We start from the raw sequence: 14,137 nt of genomic DNA on the forward strand, positions 1-14,137 counted from the left end.
ACGATTATGGAGATAACGCCTTTCTCTAAGTCTCAGCATGCCTACCTCAAAGGAAAATCCACAGAAACCACTCTCCACGAGGTAATTGGCACGGTTGAGCGGTCGCTGCAGTACAAGCAGTATACCCTAGCTGCCTTCTTTGATATAAAGGGAGCTTTTAACAACGTCAGTACCGATGCCATCAAGGAAGCCTTGACCGGTAATGAATTGGAGGGGTATCTCACGCATTGGATTATATCCATGCTGAGTACCAGGATAATCCAGTTCGATCTGGGAGGCAACCACTTGACCAGAGCTGTAAACAGAAGCACGCCCCAGGTTGGCGCCATCTCACCGGGGCTCTGGTTAACAGTAATGGACAAAATTTTACGAACATTGGACAGCAGCGGGGTGAAGGTGGTGGCGTATGCCGACGACTTGGCGATATTAGTATCAGGGATGTTTCTGTCCATTATGAGCGACATCATGGAAGGAGCGTTGCGGAAGGTGTGCCTGTGTGCCGCAAGATGCAGACTCAGCATAAACCCAACCAAAACGCAACTGATGCTATTCACCACCAAGACAAGAATACCTGAATTCCATCTACCACGGCTGAATGAACAAAGATTGGTTCTTTCCTCGAATGTAAAGTATCTGGGTGTAATCCTGGATTCTAAGCTAAATTGGAGGTTGAACATAGAACTGAGGGTTAAGAAGGCCTGTATAGCCTTCTTTGCCTGTAAGAGAACCTTTGCAAAGAAATGGGGTCTCCGGCCAAGGATGGTTCTCTGGATGTACACTACTGTAGTGCATCCGATCCTGACGTACGGCTCTATTGTAGGTGGCAGGCTTTGAAGAAAAAATACAATAGAACGAAGCTTAATAGGATTCAAAGAACCGCGTGTGCAGGTTCTACCGGGGCTCTACAGTCCTGCCCGGCAGATGCTCTCAATGTACTCCTGCATCTCCTCCCCCTAGACTTCCACATCGAATTTGTTGCAGCGTGCAGTACTACGTGAGAGACTACGTGAGTCCGAATGCTGGACAGCGAAGTCCTACGGCGACAGCAACATCCTAGATGAAATACCTCGAGAAATCTGGGCATCCCCTACGGACTATGTCACACGTAAACTGAACTTCACCAGAAACTTTGCTGTGGACCTTCCAACCAGGGCAAAATGGAAGACCGGCGGCGTGTTGCAAGACTATGCCACGGTATTCTTTACGGACGGATCAAATATGGCCAATGAAGTCGGCGCGGGGGTTTTCTCGAATACATACTGTGTGTCCAAGTCGTATGGTCTGCCAGGTTTCGCCAGTGTATTCCCAGCGGAAGTACTGGCGATATTGGAAGTCTGTCGATGGCTGGAGCACGATTCGAGCTCCAAGCGTAACATAGCCATTCTGACCGACAGCCAAGCGGCCATCAAGGCCTTGTACTCAACGACAACATCTTTCCGGCTGGTGGGGCAGTACAGAGATGCGTTCAACCATCTGGGCGGCACGCTTATGGTCACTCTCCTCTGGGTTCCCGGGCATAGGAAAATAGAGGGGAATGAGCGGGCTGGCGGATTGGCCAAGCAAGGTTCTGCTCTTGGCAGTCCCTCGGCGAATACAGTCGATGTTTCGCTGGCGGCTGTCGGGGGCGGAGTCTACTCGCACTACCTAGCAGCCGCAGGCCTGAGATGGCGAAGGCTTAGAAGCTGTGCCAAGTCAAGGAGAATTTGGCTGCTTATAACATAACCCGATCACGAGAGCTCCTGTGCCACACGCGTGCAAATGCATTCAAGATTACGGCGATCTGCACGGGGCACTGGCCTATAGGCTCGGCATACCTTACAACTCGCATTGCCGAAGCTGCGAAGAAAGAAGGGAAACCCTCATGCACTTTCTCTGCGACTGCCCAGCTCTGGCTATAGTCAGGCTGCGGACTCTGAATAAACCATTCTTTGGGGACCTCAGAGAGATTTCTAGCTGCAGGGTCGGAGAGCTGCTTTCCTTCGTGAATGCTACGGGCTGGCTCTGAAGATCCGAGCTGGCTGGACTCGGCCTCCTTGCTCCCATAACAACAGTCACGATCTTAGGAGTTTGTGGCATCAAAACGATGCACCAAAGCGCTAATTGGGCTCCTCGAAGCGGCCACTGATACCTACCTACTTACCTACCTTGCGCGTAAATTTCATCTCTAATATATCCCGTTTGTAAAGCTCCTATGTTCTATTGATGTCAAAAATGTGAGTAATAGCACTTGGCCGTCACTCAACTCTGAGTGCTGTTTGGACCGCCTACCAGATTGCTCGAAAAAAGTGTCTAACTTTTTAATTGTATCGGTTGATGATAGGTTCCTCTCGAAGTCTACCCTACGTAATTGATAAGGATATTGAAACGATAGTGGAGACACACTAACATAGCTTCTGCAGCAGGTATAAGGATGAAAAGGATGAAAAAGCTCATCCTTGCAGGTGTTCAACTTCTGTTACTTTTCTTCTTGTCCAGATGATCTGGATGAACTAGAAGACAATTTCTTCATACTAGTAGATATCCTTAGCATTCCTCGTATCTAAATAAAAAGGAGTATCTACATATGGTAGGTCTGTTGAACTCTAATCCGCAATTTATGTACCTTTGACACTCAGACTGTATGTAACAGCATAAAGATTCAGCTATTCTAGTTCTGCTTCCTGCTCGAATTAGGAGGCACATCCTTCAAATCAGAATAGGCTATATTTTCGACGGATGTTTGTTAAAACTCGCAAGATAATTCTAACACCACCAGACGCACAGCATTATGCCCGAGGGTTGTATCCTCCGTACCCATTGACCCGCACGAAATTAATCATCTCAACAATGTCAATAGCTTTACAACACGCTCATCTTTATGGGCCAGTCTCCTCCTCTGTCTGCACTCAGTGCTAATTGCATTATGCACAACAATAATAAAAGGATTGTCATAAACTCGGTGGCGAGAAATGTGCATAAAGTGCAAAAACGGTTAAGGACATTTTTCCTTCCGACAATTGTACAATGGCTGCGGTACAAAATGAAAACATGCTCGTCCTGAAATAATGTACAGAAGGAAGCGACCAGAAAAAAAATGGCAAAGCACTGATAATATCAAGACGATGGATGCAATGGCGACAATCGACACCACCATCAGCTCGAACGTGCAGCTAAAAGGATTTTTATTATTCGAAACATGCAGGACGAAAGTATAAAATTACTTTAGAGTGATGCTATGCGATGTATTGAAGGATATATACGTATGTAGGTAGCTTGAGAAATTTCTCCCCCAGTGCCGTTATGCTTTATTCCGTAACCAATTTTTTCTTAGCTCCTTGGGCTTCTTCGTTCTCCTTTCTCTATTGTTGTCGCTTTTATTACTTGATGGCCATTAGGATCCGTGTCTCCATTATATCGTACTCGAATGTCTGGTATTTGTCTTAAGAACACTTGGGTAATCGTTATTAGAGACAATAACGAGGACAATGCGAAGGGGTTAAAAGTTTGTAAGGGAACCAGCAGATGAAAAGGCGTATTTGGGAGAACCACTGCTTCGGAAAAAATTGATATCTTGTTTCGCATCATGAACGAGTGTAAATGATGATTTCGGATGTGTTACTTAATGTAGCGTGACTGAGTTCAAAAAGGACGAACGCCCGGATGTAGACTTTTGAGATGTAAATGACGGAGTCCAAAGCAGATTTATCGTGCGGATATTATTTGATTGTTTTGCATATCAACACCTTCCATGTTTCGATCATTTATAATTTCGTAATTTAGGATGTGTTTTAACAGATGCGGAGGAACATAAAGCTGAGAGTATCTGCCTTCAAGTTCCCTTATCTCTGGGAACTATTTGGTAGTTTTCATCAAAATAACTCACCCCACCCAGAACATCCAATTTCAGCCGCAAAGCTGCGACCCAGAAACTGAAATTTGAACCCAATAATTTAGTTCCATGCAGCCATATCACCTCAATTTTCATTCGATTAAAAGCCAGCTCGCAGCCCATAGTGTAGATATTCACACCAAGCCAATCATTATATTTGTACACCCCAATCCAAACAGATGAATTGCCAATGGATGTGAAGTTTGCGGACACGAAATTAGCATTACTCTATGATATACCAGATCACCGCTGTGACTCCTGCATATTTTCGACAGACCCGATGGATTCCTAATAACAGGAATTTTACAAGTAGACGCAGCTTCCACCCCGTCATCATTGTCATTATTGCCACCACCATCAGCCATTTCATCATCGCCGAAGCCGCACTTCCCTGTTATCAAATCACCAACGAATTCATCAAAATGCTATCAAATTCATCGTTTGTCAGCAAAATGAGGTGGTGCGGTGCCATATCATTGGACCGGGAGTGTTTTGGAGCTTTCATCCCTTGTTTGATAACTCCCCTGACATGGATTGAGGTCGTGAGCAAAATTGGAACAGTGTCTAACTCGAGTCAGGGCTGCCGATTTTAGATTAATTCTAAAGTGAAGCTCTTCATGGCGAAGGTTGGGGTGGCGAGAGGGGAGATTCGGGGAGTCAACTATGATATATACAAACACCTATCTCTCGGCGTCTTCATCTACTAAATCCTTACTATAATTAGTATTCATTTTCACGAATTCATCACAACTGCAAAGGGTCTTCTGCGAAGAAATTATGCGGCGAAGATGGGAACTTGGCACCCCAACGAATTGCTCCATTGCCACCCTGCGAGTCCTCAGTATTTCCCACTTGTTCGCCCATTTCTCGCCCGCTCATCGAAGGGGGCTGCCGTCAGTCGCGTGTACATCAAATAAATGAATAAACAAAACTCGGTCGATGTGGCGCCAACAAACTTGTTACGCATCGAAATGAGATGCGGGTGACTAGGCACCCGAACACTTGGGTGGCATGTCACAATGGAAGTTTTCACAGTTCCACCACCACCTAGTCCACCCCATCGCATCGGGCCAAGGGAAAAGGATAAAAATGTAGTTGGGAGCTAGACTAGCGAGAAATGATTGTCTGATTTGAATATATTCAATGTACTGAACGAAAGTAGTCTGAGCGTAAAGCAACAGGACAATTCGAATAACCGTCATATTATCGGAGTCCCAGTTGGAGTTTTAATGCGGCGTCTATAACAAGGGTGTGTGTAGTTTGTGTGAAATGGGATGCAAACATTTTTCAAAATGGAAATAATAACAGAAGGAGTTTGATCTGGTCCTTCTCGAATTGCTGGAATTAATGAAATTGTAAACATTAAAGTAAGACGCAAGTGGGCGAGGTTGTCTGATGAGGCTATTGTGGCATTCCGTCGTTTGTGTCGGTCCTTGCTCGATTTTTGGTGAATATCCCGAGAGGGGTTATATGTCTGTAGATGACATTCTTGTTTTTACTCCTTTCATTTCAAGCTTTTCGTATTCGATTTAACTTTATTATAGGAGGAACGAACATCCACTTGGAATTTGAACCCAAATGACGTCAAAATAGAAATAATTGATCGGTAGTAATATACAGCTTCTAGGTAGAGGACAATTTTCTTAAAAAGATTGTATCAGAAATCCTTTCACGATTTTCTCGTAGGGTCCAAAATCTATTCCTTTAAAAATTAAGGCGGAAGTGCAAAAAGCGAGAGTATACCTTTGAACTGAGGAGAGTGTCACTGAGCTGAAGAAACGCATATCCAAAGTCAGATCCGGAAGGACATTAGGTTGCTTTGTAAAGGCGTCATTCCTGAAGGTGTGACTAGATCAACCCAATAAGGTAAAGCCCTCGACGGTGAGACCCTTTCATATAAGGCCATCCACTGCCAAAGAATTCGCCATGTTCATGACTAAGAAATGCATATTTCTGTGGGACACCCGATTACTAATGGAAAAGTGAACTGACTAATCTTCGAGAGAGTTAAACGCCAAGTTAGATGAATAGAGAGGGTTCCACAAACCTCTTCAGATCGGCCGTAAACTCGTGAAAATGCGCTTATCGATTTGTAATAGGACAACTCGGTGGCCCTTTATCTCCACAGGTCACATACCCTACTCTCTGGTTGAAAATGATGGTGGGTACAATGGCAACTCCTACAGTCACCAGAGACACGCTGATGGAAATTTTGAGCAAACTAGGCAATAACAAAGATTAACGCCTGGACGGCATGTCAAACAAAGCTCCCAAACTCCCGATGAAGTTTAAACCAAATATGGTCATTCAAAACTGATATGCCCCAGACGACATGTCTTGCAAAGTGGAAGCAGCAGAGATCGGTGTTGTTGGATATGACTGGAAGACCTACTAGTGAACGACTCGTCTATAGACCCAAATATTTTCTAGACGCTATGGGGAAAACTTTGAAGGGAGCAGTCGACAATAGATTGCTCCCAGTTGGTGTGAGCCATGGTGATCAGATTAAATTGATTACTGGCTTGACCAAAAATGGTATTCACGGAAAGGGTAGTATCAGGGAATATTGGGTGGTGATCACTATCCAAATGAAAAATGCATTATATTCGACCATTTGAATCTTTATCGAAAATATCGGTAGTTACTTGCCAGAACGAAGGCTCTGATATGATATCAACTTTGTCTCCGCAGATGTCCCACAGGACTCCATACTACGCCCAACAAGGAGGGACTTAATCTACCGACTACAGTGGTAGCGTAGGCACATGAGTTTATTTCGCCCGGAAATGTTATACCTTATGGTAGTTCCGATCTTCTTTTGAAGCCCTTCTTGCCAAATTCTAATCAGTGTAGTCACCTGCTAATCAGTAACTTTTTTAAAAGGTCTTGGAAGATCGTTTGCTCCACAATATTTAAGATATACCTTACCAACGCATATATTCATCTTGAGGCTAAAGAGCAAAATAGCTTTTTACACCTTCGGTCTAGTATTAGCGGGTTACCTATGGTCGATAATGTATTAACCTTTGATCAGAGAAACCACAAGATTTGATTTGATTATTTCATGGCTGTCTCCTACTTTCAAACCGATTCCTTTCTCCTTTGTTCTTTCCATTCTCGAAGTCCAATTTTTTGCATTTTCCATCCATGACCTTTCATTTTTCTATACAAGATATTTCTCGCTTTACGTTGATGATATGAAGTTATTTTCCTCAGTCTCAGTTGGCCGAGTTGATTGAGCGTCAGCGTCTTGTTCCTAGAGGGTAGTAATCTTCAAAGACAGCGACCCATATATTACCGGCCTATGAGATTGCAACCCGATAAATCTAGGCCCCACCGGGTTCTGTTTTCCTCAAAATGTAAGTAGCACACTTTCAAGTACCCTGCCCCTTCCCCAAAAATTGCTCACCTTCCTTGCCTCTTCATTTCGATAGTTTACCAGAAAGTTCTCCAGGTTTAGATTGGTATTTCCATAATTCAGGAAAAACTCTAATCACTAAGCGTGTCTCGAACAACTCTATGTATGCCATCCAATTACAGCCTCGAGGCCCAATGTTTATTGGGGCTTTATTACCAAGGTTAAAATTCTCTGCACCTTTCCGAGAAAATAGCCCAAGAATAATTTTCAGAGGAGGCATGCTTACTGATCAGCAGGCTCCCCCTAACATTGCATTACCATATTATCTTTACCGGTCTGGCCTCTAATGCGGCAGATGACCCATCCAGTTCCTGCCTTCCGTGGGTTCCGGATGTTGTAGGCAGCTTACACTTACCAGTAGTTCAATTTTCGTTATCTCTGCGCCACAATATGCCTTCCTAGGGCGGACTTCGCCTTATGCTTTTAACCAGCACGGAGATATGCTTCTCAATTAAACTTTCTAATTAGCTGTGAAAGTCTTCACTCCTGTGTCTCTCTGGACGTTCGGCTTAAACAATGAGAGCTTCTTTTTAGTTCCTTCGAATCTTGGCTATTTTTTAGCTGTGCGTTCCTGCTCCTTTCCCCCATATTCTTGTTTCTACGCACATTGTCGGGAGTAAGATTGAGTGTCACCTATCTTGCCTACATTATTGTAGAGGCAGTAGTTCTAGACGTCTTTCTCGATTCTCATCCGGTTGCCTTCATCATGCTCTTCACTGTCCGGTGCATGTTACGCTCGTCTTTGAAAAATTCATACAAAACCCTACACCTGGATAATTTTTGAACCGGGGTGACCTTGTTCCCTAGTTTCTCACATTTCAGAGTTTACATGGAGTTCCTCTGATCTACCCCTTGCCCATTTGTCATTGAATGACATCCTAAAATTGAACATATTTCAGATGATGTCGGGGTCCATCTTATTGAACAGAGAGACTGAACTTCGAATTCATTATCATTACATTTATTGCATTTATCAGAGCACCAGTTCCGACTCATCTAACTTACGCTAAGGAAAATCATCCCCATGGAACTGGTGCTACACACAAAATGAGGCGCCCACCTTCTACAACATCTCAAAGAGTTGCGAATTAAAGCATTATAGCTGAGGGTTTGGGCGCCATTAAGCATACACCTTCTGCTGCGTTAAGCAGTGTCTCTTTAACAGTCGGTTCTTCTGAGACATTGGATCATTGAGCTCCTGGTGGAGGATCATCTACTGACGCAATTACGAATATAATCATACCAGATCTGCCATTGGCATTAAACCGCGATGTCTCAGCAGTCCCTTACTGAAACCACGTTTCATTCGTTCAGTCGCCAATCGAAAAGTTGGAAATAGATTATCCTACTCTTATGTTCACGTCTGATTCACCTTTACGCATTGCTATACCTACCAAACAATTGTTTTGCCTCCAGGCTTGCCTTCGACACTTCTTCGGATGGCATCTTGAACTATGTTAAGAGAAAACTAGGGTACTAGCGGACACCGTTTTGTTATAGTAAGTTAACGAGGGACAACATTCCTGGCTGATTTACAGCGTAATTCAAAATTACGTACCCATATGACTTGAAGGGATTGCATCATCTGTCGTTTCGGCCTCCCGGCATTGTCGTCAAGGATAAACTGTAAATTTCCGGGGGAATTACCCCAATGATTGTCGCAGTTAATGCCTTTTTCTTTATACTACCTGTATTTTTCCGGATATATGGGAGGAAGCTCGTATTATACCCTGACACAAAAAAGGTGACAATTCCCAGGGCGAACACTACCCACCTATATCCATTTTTTCCTTGCTCTCCAACATTGTTTTATGATACGCAAAGGCTACCTTTCGTCTCGTTTTGGTAACCTTATTGTGAAAGAGCACCATAGGTTTCACCACGGCCGCTCGAGTGTGACCAATTTGTTGGAATTCACCAACTTTATCACGAAGTCTCTTAATATAAGAAGCGATATCCACTCAATTTATACTGACTTCTCCAAAGCTTTTCGAATCCATCGACCACTCCTTGTTTCTCATCAAACTCCGATCGTATGGATTTCCGACAAGTATTCTTTCCTGGTTAAGATCTTACTTAGATGGTAGAGTAAATCGTGTCTCCTTCAATGGTTGTATTTCGCCTCCATTTTTTCCCTCATTGGGAATACCCCAAGGGTCCATTTCTGTTTTCATTTTTCGTGAATGAACTTAATTCCTTGTTTACCTGTCCTAGCCTTTTATATGTATACGATTTAAAATTGTTTTATGTAGTCGGTTCGCCTACTGTTCAGCGCAGCTTTTAGTCAAACCTTAACACGTTATCACGGAGGTGCGTCCATACCAAGTTGCCACTTAATGTGAAGAAATGCTATTCCTTGTGCTATTCACTAAAAACTTTCCCCAGACACCCGTTTATCATCTTGATGGTCTGCCCTTAGCCGGGATTGCCTGTTAGAAGGACCTATTTGCTATCTTTGACAGAAATGTCCGATTTAATTTTCATTGTGTCCATGTGCGTAGCCGCGCTTCCAAAATGTCTGCCGTTATCTTTCGTTCCTGCTGACAATCATAAATATCAATTCCTCAATCATCATTTATAAATCTTTCGTGCGTAATATTCCTGAATATGCTTCCATAGAATTTGTGCAACGGCGAATTACTCGATTCCTAACCTTTAGAAGGAATATTCCCTGCTCAACATATCCCGAAAGTGTGGCTTTCCTTAACCTAACATCTCTGCAATGGCGTAGATCCTTGACTGTCGCATGTGTCCTTTTTAAACTTTGTATTCGCTTGATGGGCAGCTTTGTAGCCTCCGGAGTATTATTCTCTGTTTATTGATCAAATAAATAAATAAAGAAATAACCCTGCAGCAGCAGAAGAAGCACAATGATGAACCAGAGTTTGAGTTCAGGGCAATGCGATTGGGAGGCAGCGACCTAAAAAATCTGACTATCGCTTTGCCAGTCGATATCATTGAGTCTGCTTTGCCACTCACAAAAGCCGTTGGTGTTGGGGTTTCGAATCTCAGTAACATAAGTTTTCTTTTCATCTCACCTTTTATTTTGGTTTAATATCTTTCCCGTAAACATTCGCATTCGCACGCCAGGTATGTGCAAATAGCTGATTTCGTACAGCCTAGATAAAATGTATGAACACAGTCCAGTGTCATTTAAAAATATATGGTTTTCGAGTTATTTGACTTCAAAGTGTTTGGCTGTACATTAATAGATAAATGCATCAAAAGAGAGATTTTCGCACAAGGTTGTCCTCCTTACTATAGGTTTTGAATTTGCTATCGGTCATGAAATAGAGGAGCGTTAATGAAAATTCGTATCCATATTGCCTCAGAAACTTAAGGAATTGACAAAGGGCCTCCCTTCTTCATGTTTTTTAGCCTTTCTTTCACCTATTTCACAGTCTGAAAAATTTAAGTTAAATTCGAGACAGGAGTCTTAATTCACATTCCGTGTCAGGATCTTTTGGATCCACCGTTGGCGTGCAAAGGTTGCTCTATGCATATATCGCCAAAATTGAGCCACCAGTGTCCCATCTGTGCTAAGAGGGTTTCCTAAGGGAAAGCGAAAAAAATTTTGAATTTAGATCCATAAAGAACCTTTAAATTAAAAAGAGTGAATTAAGTGGTCGAAAAGTGTTAAGTTTATAGTAACAAAACGCGTAGTAAGTCATAGTAGACATATACGGCCTAATACTGGAAAGTTTGGTAAAGATGCTATTACGTTCCTATAAGCAGAAAAGGGACTAAGTCAAAAATGTCATTTTTATGTGAATTTACTACAAAGCGAACTTGCCGTGAAGGGTATTGAAAAATTGTTTACAATTGAATTTGTGTCTATATCCAAATGGAGCAACAGTACACCCTCTCAACTCAAGAACGGAATCGACTTGATATAGCATTCCTAGATAGGTCGCTCGTTGCTCCTTATTGCGTACTATCCTCTGGAATGACAAACCCTCCTCAATTAATTGAAATGTGAGCTCGCAAATATTGCTAAATAAATGGATAGCCAGCGAAATTCGTTGTCGTATTGCATACTTTTCTGCCTGGCTATCCCGGGGAACCTCATTTTTTGCCTCTTTTCATGTGCAAAAACAGCAAAACAATTGTTTCCGCCCGGGATCGAACCGGGGACCTTCCGCGTGTTAGGCGGATGTGATAACCACTACACCACGGAAACTTCGAATCTTTAACTCCTTCGCAATGAAGGCGCGAAACGAGTTTTCTATCTCTCACTTGAAAATAAATCTAAATTGTATACAAAACTAAGCCACTTCGCTGCCGCCTGCTATTCATATGCACATCTGAATCAGGTTTGAGTGGAAATCAGGTTTATTGATAGCGAAAGTAATTTTTCTTTGCATAATAAATTAACGTTTGGAGACTCGAAATGTTTACGTGTAGCGCTTAGCGCTCTAATCAGTTTAGTCGTTGGAAAAGAAATGTCTCGGTCACCGTTGGTGTATTTATAGAACATGCAGATTGAATGTTATTTATAAAAGATATTTTAGACTTTATACGATGGAACATCAAAAGTCAGTTATTAGCATCAATGGTAACAATGGAATTGCACCTAAGGTAGGAAGCAGAGAATATAGGAAGTACTTAGGACATAGTTGGACATGGTACGCAATGGGGAATTTATTCTTGTGATACAAATTATGAAAAATCGTTCGGAATTTACATGTATTTATTTAATTGCCACATTACAAGGGCAATGGGCATAATTATAATTATTTTTTAAATATTTTGTATAGAACAATTTTATAGGGTATTTCGAAGGTTTCAATTGTTCAAAGTAACATAAAGAACAACTTTGCTATTTAATGCTGTAAAACCTAAATTTTATTCCAACGAAAATGTATATTATAAACGCCACTTTTCCACCAATTTTTTCAGGAACTGACCAATAGCCAATACCATAGACTGTAGCCCTGTCTTACTTTCGTCCTGTGGAAAATTTTCTGAAATTATCAACAGAAAATGAAATTGGACAATCACAGTATCAAATCTAGGTTTGATTGGGCGACCAAATCTTGGCGAAGGGGTCATGGGGTATGATGACGTAAGACTATTTTCGTCTATATAAAATATTTGCAAGACACAAATGATTCTGATGTAAACGCTCTTTTTCTTTTTATTCAGCCTTTGCCCCGTTCACAGGCGAGGTCAGCCCATCGTGATCGATTTCGCCATTTTGTTTTATCAAAAGCCTGATCTGGATGCAATCGCGAGGGTTTCAAATCCTCATACAGTGTATCAAGCTGCAGTTGTTTCGGCCTGCCTTTTGGAGGCTCACTGTGGAGTTCGACCGTGGATATCCTCATTTCGGATGTGATCACAGTGTGTCATACCACTAGTCCAACGCAACATTTTTGTCTCCATTACCACAAGACGCTGTTCATTCTTTTATAGTCGGCCTACAGAAGTATAGAGGGAGAATAACCGGATCGGACGATAATTTGAACATTCTGCTGGACTACCTTTCTTTTTCCATATTGGAACTGTACTTTCTTCTTGTTCTTCCTTCCTGAATAACCCAGCTAACGAATTCACTGAGCCGCAGTGTTGAGTCCTAGCTCTTCATTTTCCATTGTTCAAATGCGATATCGTCATGTCATGTTGCTTTCCCTATTTTCGTTTTATTGCTTCCGCGACTTTAGTTGCGCTGACAGTCACGTCACTGGGCTTAACGTGAGTACCTGTCTCGTGGACTTAATCCCACGGTCTCCATAAAACACGGATTGATTTTGTGATCACAATCAGAGCCCCGCCGCAGCAGGCTACGACGGTACTAGTTTATACCGAGTGCATGGCTCAGCATTCATACTAGTGGATGGAAGGCCTACCAAAATCTCTACCGAACTAAGGAGTACGGCCCCCGCAAAACCACGCTGAAAGCAGAAGGTCTCTTTTCGTTTGAACCCAACCACAACCCTCATGAAGCTCCAACTAGGTGGCCAACCGCAAATAACTCAGCTGAACGCAAATGCAATAGGAGCTCACCTGAAGTATATGAATTCAAGGGCTATCCCGGTTCCCATGGTACCAGTATACCCCTGGTAAGGTTTCGTGACTATTATCACTTCAGATGAGACCCCTTCCTTATTAGACCTTTGAAGCATTCGCCTACTGCGTCACGGCCGGCAAGCCAATACGATAATGCGTCTCCCGGTGCCACTACTATGGAGGTTCTCCTCGGCCACTTGGTTTTGGTTGAGCTGACGGGGTTGCCGCCCCGTCTTCCTCCCCTCTCGCTATCCCAAGTTTCCAATTAATCGGACCGCTCGGGTGACAGCAATCGTTTTCTTTGCTTCACGATTGGCATTCTTATAAATTTTCCAATTGGCGAGCGTTTTATCGTCGAGAAACTTGTGATAGAGACATTTATTTTCACGGACACTCATTTCAACATCATTCTAAAGCCAAGTATCTCGGGTAATGTACCGCTTTCCCGGCTTGCTGACCCCGATGGTTGCAGAGGCCGCTTTGTGGATTGTGCCTTTAATTTGGTCCCGAATTCGTAATGGTTGGTAATTGGGTTAATGAGGTCACTTCTTCTTTCTTCTAACTAAATCACTATCATTTAATGCGCGGCGGGCAAGCGTGTTCCTCACGCTGTTTTGTCGGTGACTTGATTCGCAAGACGGGAATCAACGGTTGATGTTGAGGTACGATGGTCTCATAGAGAATGGCTACGCAAACAGTGACGGTGGTATAAATTCAGCGTGTTATGAGAAGGAAGTCAATTTGCATTTTACTATAGCTACTGTAAAATGTAGGACGGGAAGATGAGACAATCGTTTGATGAACCATGTATTTATAAGCACAAGGTCATGAGTGTCCGCATA

At 42.8% G+C, this 14,137-nt stretch overlaps 1 protein-coding gene and 1 non-coding gene across 2 annotated transcripts in view; one reads left to right on the forward strand and one right to left on the reverse strand.

The window, feature by feature from the left end:
- Positions 1–14,137, forward strand: part of LOC119654363 (matrix metalloproteinase-2-like) — a 529,164-nt gene that overhangs the window by 246,878 nt on the left and 268,149 nt on the right. The gene's annotated exons all lie outside the window — the stretch shown is intronic.
- Trnav-aac lies at positions 11,394–11,466 on the reverse strand. Its single transcript has one exon. It is a non-coding gene; the product is annotated as a tRNA-Val (tRNA).

This window comes from Hermetia illucens, chromosome 4 (genome assembly GCF_905115235.1).
Source record: "Hermetia illucens chromosome 4, iHerIll2.2.curated.20191125, whole genome shotgun sequence".
Classification (NCBI taxonomy): Eukaryota; Metazoa; Arthropoda; class Insecta; order Diptera; family Stratiomyidae; genus Hermetia; species Hermetia illucens.